The sequence below is a fragment of the Rhinopithecus roxellana genome, chromosome 6 (assembly GCF_007565055.1).
Source record: "Rhinopithecus roxellana isolate Shanxi Qingling chromosome 6, ASM756505v1, whole genome shotgun sequence".
NCBI classification, from domain to species: Eukaryota; Metazoa; Chordata; class Mammalia; order Primates; family Cercopithecidae; genus Rhinopithecus; species Rhinopithecus roxellana.
The window spans coordinates 100,960,722-100,970,447 of record NC_044554.1 but is presented as its reverse complement, the minus strand read 5'-3'; positions in this window follow the sequence as shown (position 1 = coordinate 100,970,447).

Sequence of the window (9,726 nt, the reverse complement as noted above, 5' to 3'; positions counted from 1 at the left end):
GGGAGGCTGAGGCAGGAGAATGGCGTGAACCCGGGTGGTGGAGCTTGCAGTGAGCTGAGATCCAGCCACTGCACTCCAGCTCGGGCGACAGAGCGAGACTCCGTCTCAAAAAAAAAAAAAAAAAAAAAAAAAAGTCCTGTCCCACATGCAGGGGAAATGGGGTAAATACTCGTTGCTGCCTTCATGGTGTGTGGCACGTGGGCGTGGGGCCTCAGCGCAGGGCAGGTAGAGCAGGAGCCCCAGTGCATGCAGACGTCATCCGCGCCCCGGAGGACAAGGAGCACGTATTTCTGGTCCTGCATCTAGTCTGGGCACCAAGGGTTCTGCTTCCAGAGCCAGTTCTCCAAGCAGCTTGGCACACAGATTGCAGTCCCCTGTGCCAGAGCTTGGCCAGGGTGATGCCGTCCACTGGTTTCTCAGGACATGATATTTTCTGCTGAACCAACATGGCACACCCTGCATCTTCCAAGGCCATTTGGGGAACTTGTGGATCTGCACAGGAGGCCAGTTGGCAGTGAACAGAACGGGGTGCATAGAGAATCCCGATGGTGGAAGTCAGGGCACTCAGGGAAGGCTAGCGCCTCTTGGAGAAGGATGTCGACATGGGGTCTCTCAGTGTCAACCACTTTGTATCAAAAAAAAACAAAACAAAAACAAACAATAACAACAACAACAAAAAATACTTCGAATGGTGGGAGCCTCCCGAGGCTCCAAACACCAACAGTCTTCAAACAAGGCAATTAATTTTTCCATTTAAATCCCATCCTCCCTGAAGCCATGAGAGTTTTCTCTTAGTAAACTCTGAACATTCACGTGGCTGGAAGTAAATCAGTTACCCGTGCTGAAAAGAAGAGACCCACACACTAAAAGGAAAACGAAAAAGAGTCGTGAGGACGTGTGAAAAATGGACCGATTTCGAGAGTCTACTTTGGAAAACAGCATCCGTTTTCAAGCATTTCCACTTCATTTCTGCGTTAATGGGTCCCTCGTTTCCAGGGTGCCATTTTCCCTTCAAAAGATGAGAGCCAGCCTGGCTAGAGACATCCCCTCTCTCTGGGGAGCAAGTTGGGGGTGTCTCTGCTTCCAGGCAGTGTGGCAAAGCACACTACAGGCCCAGCCTCGTCCAACCCCATTGCAGCATTACACAGGACAGTTGCAAATGCCTTTCTTCATTATGATTTTTTTTTTCCTAGAGCTTGCTAATTAAATCATTAAAATTTTATCTTCACTTAACCATGGATAAGAAGCATTTGAAACATCTAATTAGCATGCTGCAAGAGGTGCATAGAAGCCAGGAATCTTTGCAAGTTAGATCTGTTAGGAAGGGGAGATGGATGAGGTGGGGGAGGGAAGAGGCACCAGAAAGGAGATAGCAAAAGACGATGGGGTGGCTTATTTGCAAAGGAATCTGTAACCGCTTTGCCGCCTGTGATCAGAGCCACCTACCTGGTCCTGTTCCGTGCCTTTCTCATGAGCTTTGGCTGGCAGCCACAGCCAGGTTCCTACCCAGAATGGCAATCCCTGTGAGTGGGGACGGGGATGGGTGTGGGGCGGAATGCTTTTCGAATTTCAGGGCTCTCGGCTCCACATTCTAAATTGCATTTCAAATTTTACATACATTTACATGCAGGGTCTCTGAGTTCCCTGCCCTTCTCTCACTCCCAGTCAGCAAAATAAAATATCATGAAATAAAATGGAAGTAGTGCAGCTTCAAGGTCAAGCTAATATTCAGCAGGTTGCGAAAAGGGCCCCCGGTCCCTGGGGAATAGACGCTGTCAGTTCCAGAGCCTGTCTCTAGTGGCCAGCAGCATGCTAAGTGCATCCTGTGATCTCACATCATCCCACAAACACCCTGGGGTTTGTATTATCATCTCCTTAGCACGACCCACCTGCGGCTGTATTCGTTTCCTAGGGATCCCATCACCACGTACCATAAACTTGGTGGCTTAGAACAACAGACACTGGCCAGGCGCGGCGGCTCACGCCCATAATCCCAGCACTTTGGGAGGCCAAGGCAGGTGGATCACTTGAGGTCAGGATTTTGAGACCAGCCTGGACAACAGGGTGAAACCCTGTCTCTACTAAAAACACAGAAATTAGCCGGGCGTGGCGGCTTGCACTTGTAATCCCAGCTACTTGGGAGGCTGAGGCAGGAGAATCACTTGAACCTAGGAGAGGGAGGTTGCAGTGGGATTTTGCCACTGTACTGCAGCCTGGGTGACAGAGCGAGACTCCGTCTCAAAAACCAACAACAACAACAAAAAACAAAAACAAAGAAACAAAAAAATACAAAAATTAGCTGGGCGTGGTGGCAGGTGCCTGTAATCCCCGTTACTCAGGAAGCTGAGGCAGGAGAATCGCTTGAACCCGGGAGGCGGAGATTGCAGCGAGCAGAGATGGTGCCACTGCACTGCAGCCTGGGCGACAGAGCAAAGACTCTGTCTCAAAAAAAAAAAAAAAAATCCAAAAAACCAGACGCTTATTTTCTCATGGTTCTGCAGGCCAGAAGTCCAGAGTCAAGTGCCATGCTCCCTCTGAAGCCTGCAGGGAAAGACTGTCCCTTGCTTGTTCCAGCTGCTGGGAGCCGCAGACCTTCCTTAGTTTGCACCCTCATCACTCCGATCTCCACGTGACACTCTTCCTGTGTCTCCACGCCCTACTCTTCCCTAAGCCTGCCGTCTCTGTCCAAATTTCTCCTTTTCGTAAGAGTACAGTTATGTTGGATTAACGTCCATCCATCCTAATGAACTCATCTTGTTGTTGTTCTTGTTCTGAGACAGGATGTCACTCTGTGAGCCAGGCTGGAGTGCAGTGGCACGATCATAGCTCACTGCAGGCCCAAGCCCTGGGTTCAAGCAAACCTCCTGCCTCAGCCTCCCAAGTAGGTGGAACTGTAGGTGCATGCCATGTGTACCACCATGCCCAGGTAATTTTTTTTTTTTAATTGTGTAGAGATGAGGTCTCGCTGTGTTGCTAAGGCTGGTCTCAAACTCCTGGGGTCAATCGAGCCTCCCTCCTCGGCCTCCCAAAGTGCTGGGACTCCAGGCATGAGGCACGGCACCTGGCCAAATGACCTCATCTGAATTATCTCTGTAAAGACCCTGTCTCCGAGGAAGGTCTTAGAGTTAAGACTCCAACTTACCTAGTTGGGCAGAGCAATTCCACCCCATAACAAGAGCAAGGAGAGGTTTGGAAGGTAGTTCAAGGTCACACAGGTGGTAAAAATGGGAGCTGCATTTCCCGCCCAGTCTGACCTCAGCACAGGCTCTTGCTGCCTTGCTGTCAGAGGTGTGCCCTCTAGGCCTCAAGCTCAGGGGCTTCTGCCACCCCCAGGAGGGTCCCAGTCCTGGAGCCGGCCAAGACCAGTCAGCAGGAGGACATCAGGTAGGCCCAGAGCCACCCAAACCAAGCATGACAGGCGCTGGCCAGACCTGATGGACACCCAGGAGCCTGAAGCTTCAGCCTTCTCTCATGGATAGAGGTGCTACCATCTTTGTCACAGCTGTTTTGTGGAATTCCAGGACCTGTGCAAATAAAATCTCCAAGTGCAAGAATTTCATGGGGTCCTGTCAAGGGGGCTGCCTACCCCCCGTCTCCAGGTCTACTGACTGCCTTGCTCGTACCTGTCCTCACAACCGCTTTGTCCCTGGATAGGACAAAGTGGTCCTGAGATGGACAGCCAAAATTCACATAGATTTCACAAAATTCACACAGAATTCACAAAATTCACACAGGACTCATGTCCTTGTGTCCTAAGCCCTGGAAGCACCTGCCCAGGGGCCCTGGCATCACTCAGGGGTTGACGGGAAGGGAGGGGCCTGACAAGCCTTGTGGGTCCCCCACAATCAGTCCCTGCCTTCCGGGGCCGTCTCTGTCATCCCCACCCTCATCCTGCTTGGAAGGAAGCTCCAGGGTGCAAGCAGGAGAGAGGAAGCTGGAGGAGCCAGGGGAAGGGGTGGTCCGGGACAGCCGGACATCCACTCTCACTCACGGCCAGCTCAGGACAAGTGGACAGTCTTTGGGACGCTCCATGCTCCACTTTCATTCCTGCTATAAATGAATGGCCCCCGGGCACACTGGCACACTGGCCAGCTTTTCTACAGGAGGGGATTAGAGACAGGAAGGAGTTCCCATTAAACACAGCAATTATTTAAAATCCTTCTAGGCAACGTGCAGGAGACAGTATGCCAAACACTTCAGGAGACCCCAGCACCGAGCCACGATGATACTGTCAAGTTGCAGATATGGTGGGAGAAAGAACGTCCCATGTCAACACTCACAAAACACAACACACGTGGTTTGGAGCAGCAGCGACAGCAATTAACCTGATATGTTTGTTATGAGATAATGAGAGCATGCAGTTCTTTGATTTCCACTAACTGCCTGGGGAGCTTAACCCTTCCTCTGGAACGGTCTCTGGTCTCCGGGCTGGAATGTGTTATCTGATTGTAGGCCTTCTTGGCAAGCTCCCTGGTGTGCTACAATTTCAGATGCTTGGGTGATAGACTCTGATCTCAGTGAATTACTGAGATTTCTTCAAAGAGCTGGGGGAGCAGGTGAGCTGAGGGGGGAAGGAAGTGTCACCACTGGTAGATGGAGTACAGGAACAAACCCTCTGTCCATTGTAATCACCGGCCACAGTGAACCTGCAGTTTTGTCTTGGTCAGAGAAGGAGTCTGGGCAGGGAAAGGCAGGTCTGTAGGGCCCCACACAGTCCTTGGTGCAAAAACACAGGCTCTGTGCCCTTCCTCTATCCCCCAGCAGGTAAGAATTCACTTCATTCCTCCCAGGAGCCAGGCATATGTGAATCCAAGGAAGTCCTGGTTAGGCCGAGCATGGTGGCTCACACCTGTAATCCCAGCACTTTGGGAGGCCGAAGCAGGAGAATCACTTGAGCCCAGGAGTTCAAGACCAGCCTGGGCAAGATAGTGAGACCCCCTATCTCTACCAAAAATAAATAAATAAATAAAATGCAAAAGTTAGCCAGGTGTGGTGGCACACATCTGTAGTCCCAGCTACTTGGGAGGCCGAGGCAGGAGAATCACTTGAACCTGGGAGGTAGAGGCTGCAGTGAGCCATGATTACACCACTGTACTCCAGCCTGGGTGACAGAGCAAGACCCTATCTCAAAAAAAGAAAGAAAGAAAGAGAAAGTTCTGGTTAGACTTGGACTGAGCAGAGAGAAGGCAAAAGTCACTTCTGTTTCCTTGTTAGAAGGGAACATTTCAAAGAACAGAAAGCAGACAGGACTTTGTGAGGTGTGTCCTGAAATTTCTCTCGCCCGGAGCGCTCCCTGGGGCCTTATTGATGCCCTAGGCAGTTCACATTGCAGAGAATCTGAGGAGTGCTCCTAATTGGTCCTGCATGCTTCTGAGCCAGTCCACTCCATCCTCCGTGGTTACCAGCTCCTCTCTCACCATAAAACCAGAGCATATGGCTCTCGTAGCCAGAGGGGTTTCTCCGCTGACTGGGAGCTGTAACAAGCCTGCCACCTTCCCTATCAGGCTCAGTGGGTAGTGTCTGGGGTCAGAGCCCACTCTTGTGTCTTCCCCACACACAGGGTTCTGTGGGGTCTTGGCCAATGATACTCTGAAGGTCTTAGACTTGCAGCTGGAGGGGTGGTTGTCCATGCACTGGCAAGCATTCCCTGGAACTTGGTTCAAAACCTGCACCTCCTGAGTCAGAATCCACGTATGCCCTTGGGACTTTCAGGTGATCCGGTGCTTCTCATGACTTGAGAAGAGCTTCTTTGGGTGTGCTGGTCCATTGTCACACTGCTAATAAAGACATGCCTGAGACTGGGTAATTTATACAGGAAAGACGTTTAATGGACCCACAGTTCCACACGGCTTGGGAGGCACAATCACGGCGGAAGGCAAAGAGGAGCAAGTCATGTCTTACATGGATGGCGGCAGGCAAAGAGAGCTTCTGCAGGCAAACTCCCCCTTATAAAACTATCAGATCTTGGCCGGCGTGGTGGCTCATGCCTGTAATCCCAGCCCTTTGGGAGGCCGAGGTGGGTGGATCACCTGAGACCAGCCTGGCCAACATGGTGAATCCCAGTCTCTACTGAAAATACAAAAAAATTAGTTGGGCGTGGTGGCGGATGCTTTTAATCCCAGCTACTTTGGGAGGCTGAGGCAGGAGAATCACTGGAACCTGGGAGGCAGAGGTTGCAGTGAGCTGAGATGGTGCCATTGCACTCCAGCCTGAGTGACAAGGGTGAAACTCTGTCTAAAAAAAAAAAAAAAAAAAAAAGCCTGTCAGATCTTGTGAGACTTATTCACTATCACGAGAACAGCATGGGAAAGAGCTGCCCCCATAATTCAATTACCTCCCCCTGGGACCCTCCCATAACACGTGGGAATTCAAGATGAGATTTGGGTGGGGACACAGCCAAACCATATCACTGGGGTTCACGAACCCGAGCTAAACAGCACCCCCTACCAATGAGGGAAGAAGGGGAGGAATCTCCAGACATCCCCAATCTAAAGGAAAAGCCCCAAAAGGGGAGGCCCCTTGCTCATGGGAAAGAAATGGCTGCCTTTTGAGCTGGGCTACTTACAGGGTAAAGTGAGGCATGTACTCCACAGCATGGGTAAGAGATGACATCCTCCAGGAGAGAAAGCAAGTGTGTTGAGAACACAAGACAAAAAAAAAAGAAGCTCCTTAATCCCATGTCATCCTCCCACCGAGCTGGGATGTGCTTAAGATGCTACCCTCTGCCCTCTACTGGGCTCCATGGGAAATACAACTGGGTGGGTGGCTGGGTGGAGAAGAAAAGAGATTATCACCAGGTATGATGTGACGGCACAGCATTTCTTTTTGCTTTTCTTTTTCTTTGAGATGGAGTCACGTTGTGTCACCCAGGCTGGAGTACAATGGCTCAATTTCGGCTCACTGCAACCTCCAGATCCCGGGTTCATGCCATTCTCCTGCCTCAGCCTCCCAAGTAGCTGGGACTACAGGTGCCCGCCACCATGCCTGGCTAATTTTTGTATTTTTAGTAGAGACAGGGTTTCACCATGTTAGCCGGGCTGGTCTCGAACTCCTGACCTCAGGTGATCTGCCTGCCTCGGCCTCTCAAAGTGCTGGGATTACAGGCATGAGCCACTGCACCTGGCCAGCATTTCTTTTCTTTTTAATTTTTTCTTTCTTTCTTTTTTTTTCTGTAGAGATGGGGTCTCCCTATCTTGCCCAGGCTGGTCTCAAACTCCTGGGCTCAAGCGATCCTCCTGCCTTGGCCTCCCAAAGTGCTGGGATTACAGGTGTGAGCCACCACGCCCGGTCGCAGTGATAATTTCAAAAACAATAAAGACTATGATTAATCATCATAGCCAACATTTACTGAGGACAACTCTGTTCCAGGCACTCTATTCTGGGGTCTTCATTTTTTTGTTGTTGTTGTTTTTGGAATTTTTCTAAAATTTTTAATTTTTTTATAGAGACAAGATCTCACAATGTTGCCCAGGCTGGTCTCAAACTCCTGGCCTCAAGCCATCCTCTCACCTCCCAAAGCTGTGGGTTTACAGGCGTGAATCAACAAGGCGGGCACTAAAGAACGTTTTGACTCCGTTTTGTGGCCGCTGCCAAGAGGAGAAAAGGGATTGAACAAAACTGCTTCAAGGAGAGTGATCCTGCAGCCAGGCGTGGTGGCTCACGCCTGTAATTCCAGCACTTTGGGAGGCCGAGGTGGGTGGATCACCTGAGGTCAGGAGTTCAAACCCACATGGAGAAATCCCATCTCTACTAAAAATACAAAAATTAGCCATGTGTGGTGGCAGGTGCCTGTAATACCAGCTACTCAGGAGGCTGAGGCAGGAGAATCACTTGAATCCAGGAGGTGGAGGTTGCAGTGAGCTGAGATCATGCCACTATACTCCAGCCTGGGCAACAAAGCAAGACTCTATTTCAAAAAAATAAAGGAGAATGGTCCAAAGAGCCCCTGTGTGAATTTTGACTGTCCAGCTCATAAGCCATGAAAAATTTCCTTTTAAAAAATACAATGTTAAAAAAGGTAATTTCTCCCTCAGACTTAAAGAATATATTAATGGGCTTGGAAAGACTGATTTTTCAATGAAGAGCTCACCAAGTCAGCCAGGGAAAATAAAACACAGCAACAACAAACACACATGCCCACACACACACCCACACACACACACCAGCCTCACAAAAGCTTAAACACACAGCATCTTAATAAGGCACCAAAATGCCTACTGGTTATGTTTATGCTCTTTTTAATTGTGCTAAAATATACATAACATAAAATCTACCATTTTAATAATTTATTCTTTATTTTATTATTATTATTATTATTTCCATTTTCTAAGACACAGGGTCCTGCTCTGTCACCCAAGCTGCAGTGCAGTGATGCAATCTCTGCAACTCACTGCAGCCTTGAACTCCTGGGTTCCATCAATCCTCCCACCTCGGCCTCCAGAGTAGCTGGGACTACAGGCATAAGCCACTGTGCCTGGCCCATTGTAACCGTTTCTAAGTGCACATTTGAGTGGCATTAAACTCATTCAGTGTTGGGCAACCATCACTACCATCCACCTCCAGAATGTTTTCATCTTCCCAAACTGAAACTCTGTCCCCATTCAACCACCTCTCATCTCCCGCTCCGTATTAGTCAGGGTTCTCCAAAGGGACAGAGCTAATGGAATATATATAAGGGGAGTTTATTAAGTGTTAACTCACACAATCCCAAGGTCCCACAATAGGCTGTCTGCAGGCTGAGGAACAAGAAGAGTCAGTCCGAGTTCCAAAACTGAAGAACTTGGCGGGCAGGAAGCATCCAGCACGGGAGAAATGGAGGCTGGGAGGCTAGGCCAGTCTCTCTTTTCACATTTTTCTGCCTGCTCTTATTCTAGCCGTGCTGGCAGCTGATTAGATGGTGCCCACTCAGATTAAGAGTGGGTCAGCCTTTCCCAGCCACTGACTCAAATGTTCATCTCTTTTGGCAACATCCTCACAGACACACCCAGGGTCGATACGTTGTATCCTTCAATCCAATCAAGTTGACACTCAGTATGAACCATGGCACCCTCCTCCCAGCTCCTGGTAACCTATTTCCTACTTTCCATCTCTATGAATTTGGTAACTCTAGGTGCCTCAGATATGTGAGTTATGTGTTTTTTAATTAGCCAAATTAAACTAAACTGTTTAGTTTTACTAAGAAGAAAAAGGCATGGTGAGGCACACATTGCAATCTCTAATTAATAAAAAATAAATCCGATTTGCAAGATGACAGATGTGGCCCACATACATATTTTTTTTTTTCTGGAAATGGTCCACAAACAAATTTAAAGTATAAAATGTTTTAACAAGAAAAGAAGGGAAGTAGCAAATTGCAACAGCCCAGCAGTTGTTTAAGGAAAGTTCCAGAAAGTGGGGGTGGGGGTGGGGTGGGTGGAGAAGCCAGTCCTTTCCTGCCTAAGCAGGGAAGCCCTGTGTCTACCCACTGCTTCTCCCTTGGCACAGGTGTTTATAAGCTGAGTGGCTCTCCTGTCCCAGCTGTCACAGTCCCACTGGCAGGGTAGCCAGAGGCAACAGGTTTGGGTTCTGAGCCGGGAAGTTAAGAAGCCAGGCAGGGCAACCCTGCCACCCCGATGTCAGAGGCATTTGAACCAGAGCAACTCCATCTTGAAGAGGAGCTGGGTAAAATGAGGCTGAGACCTGCTGGGCTTCATTCCCAGACGGTTAAGGCATCCTAAGTCACAGGAT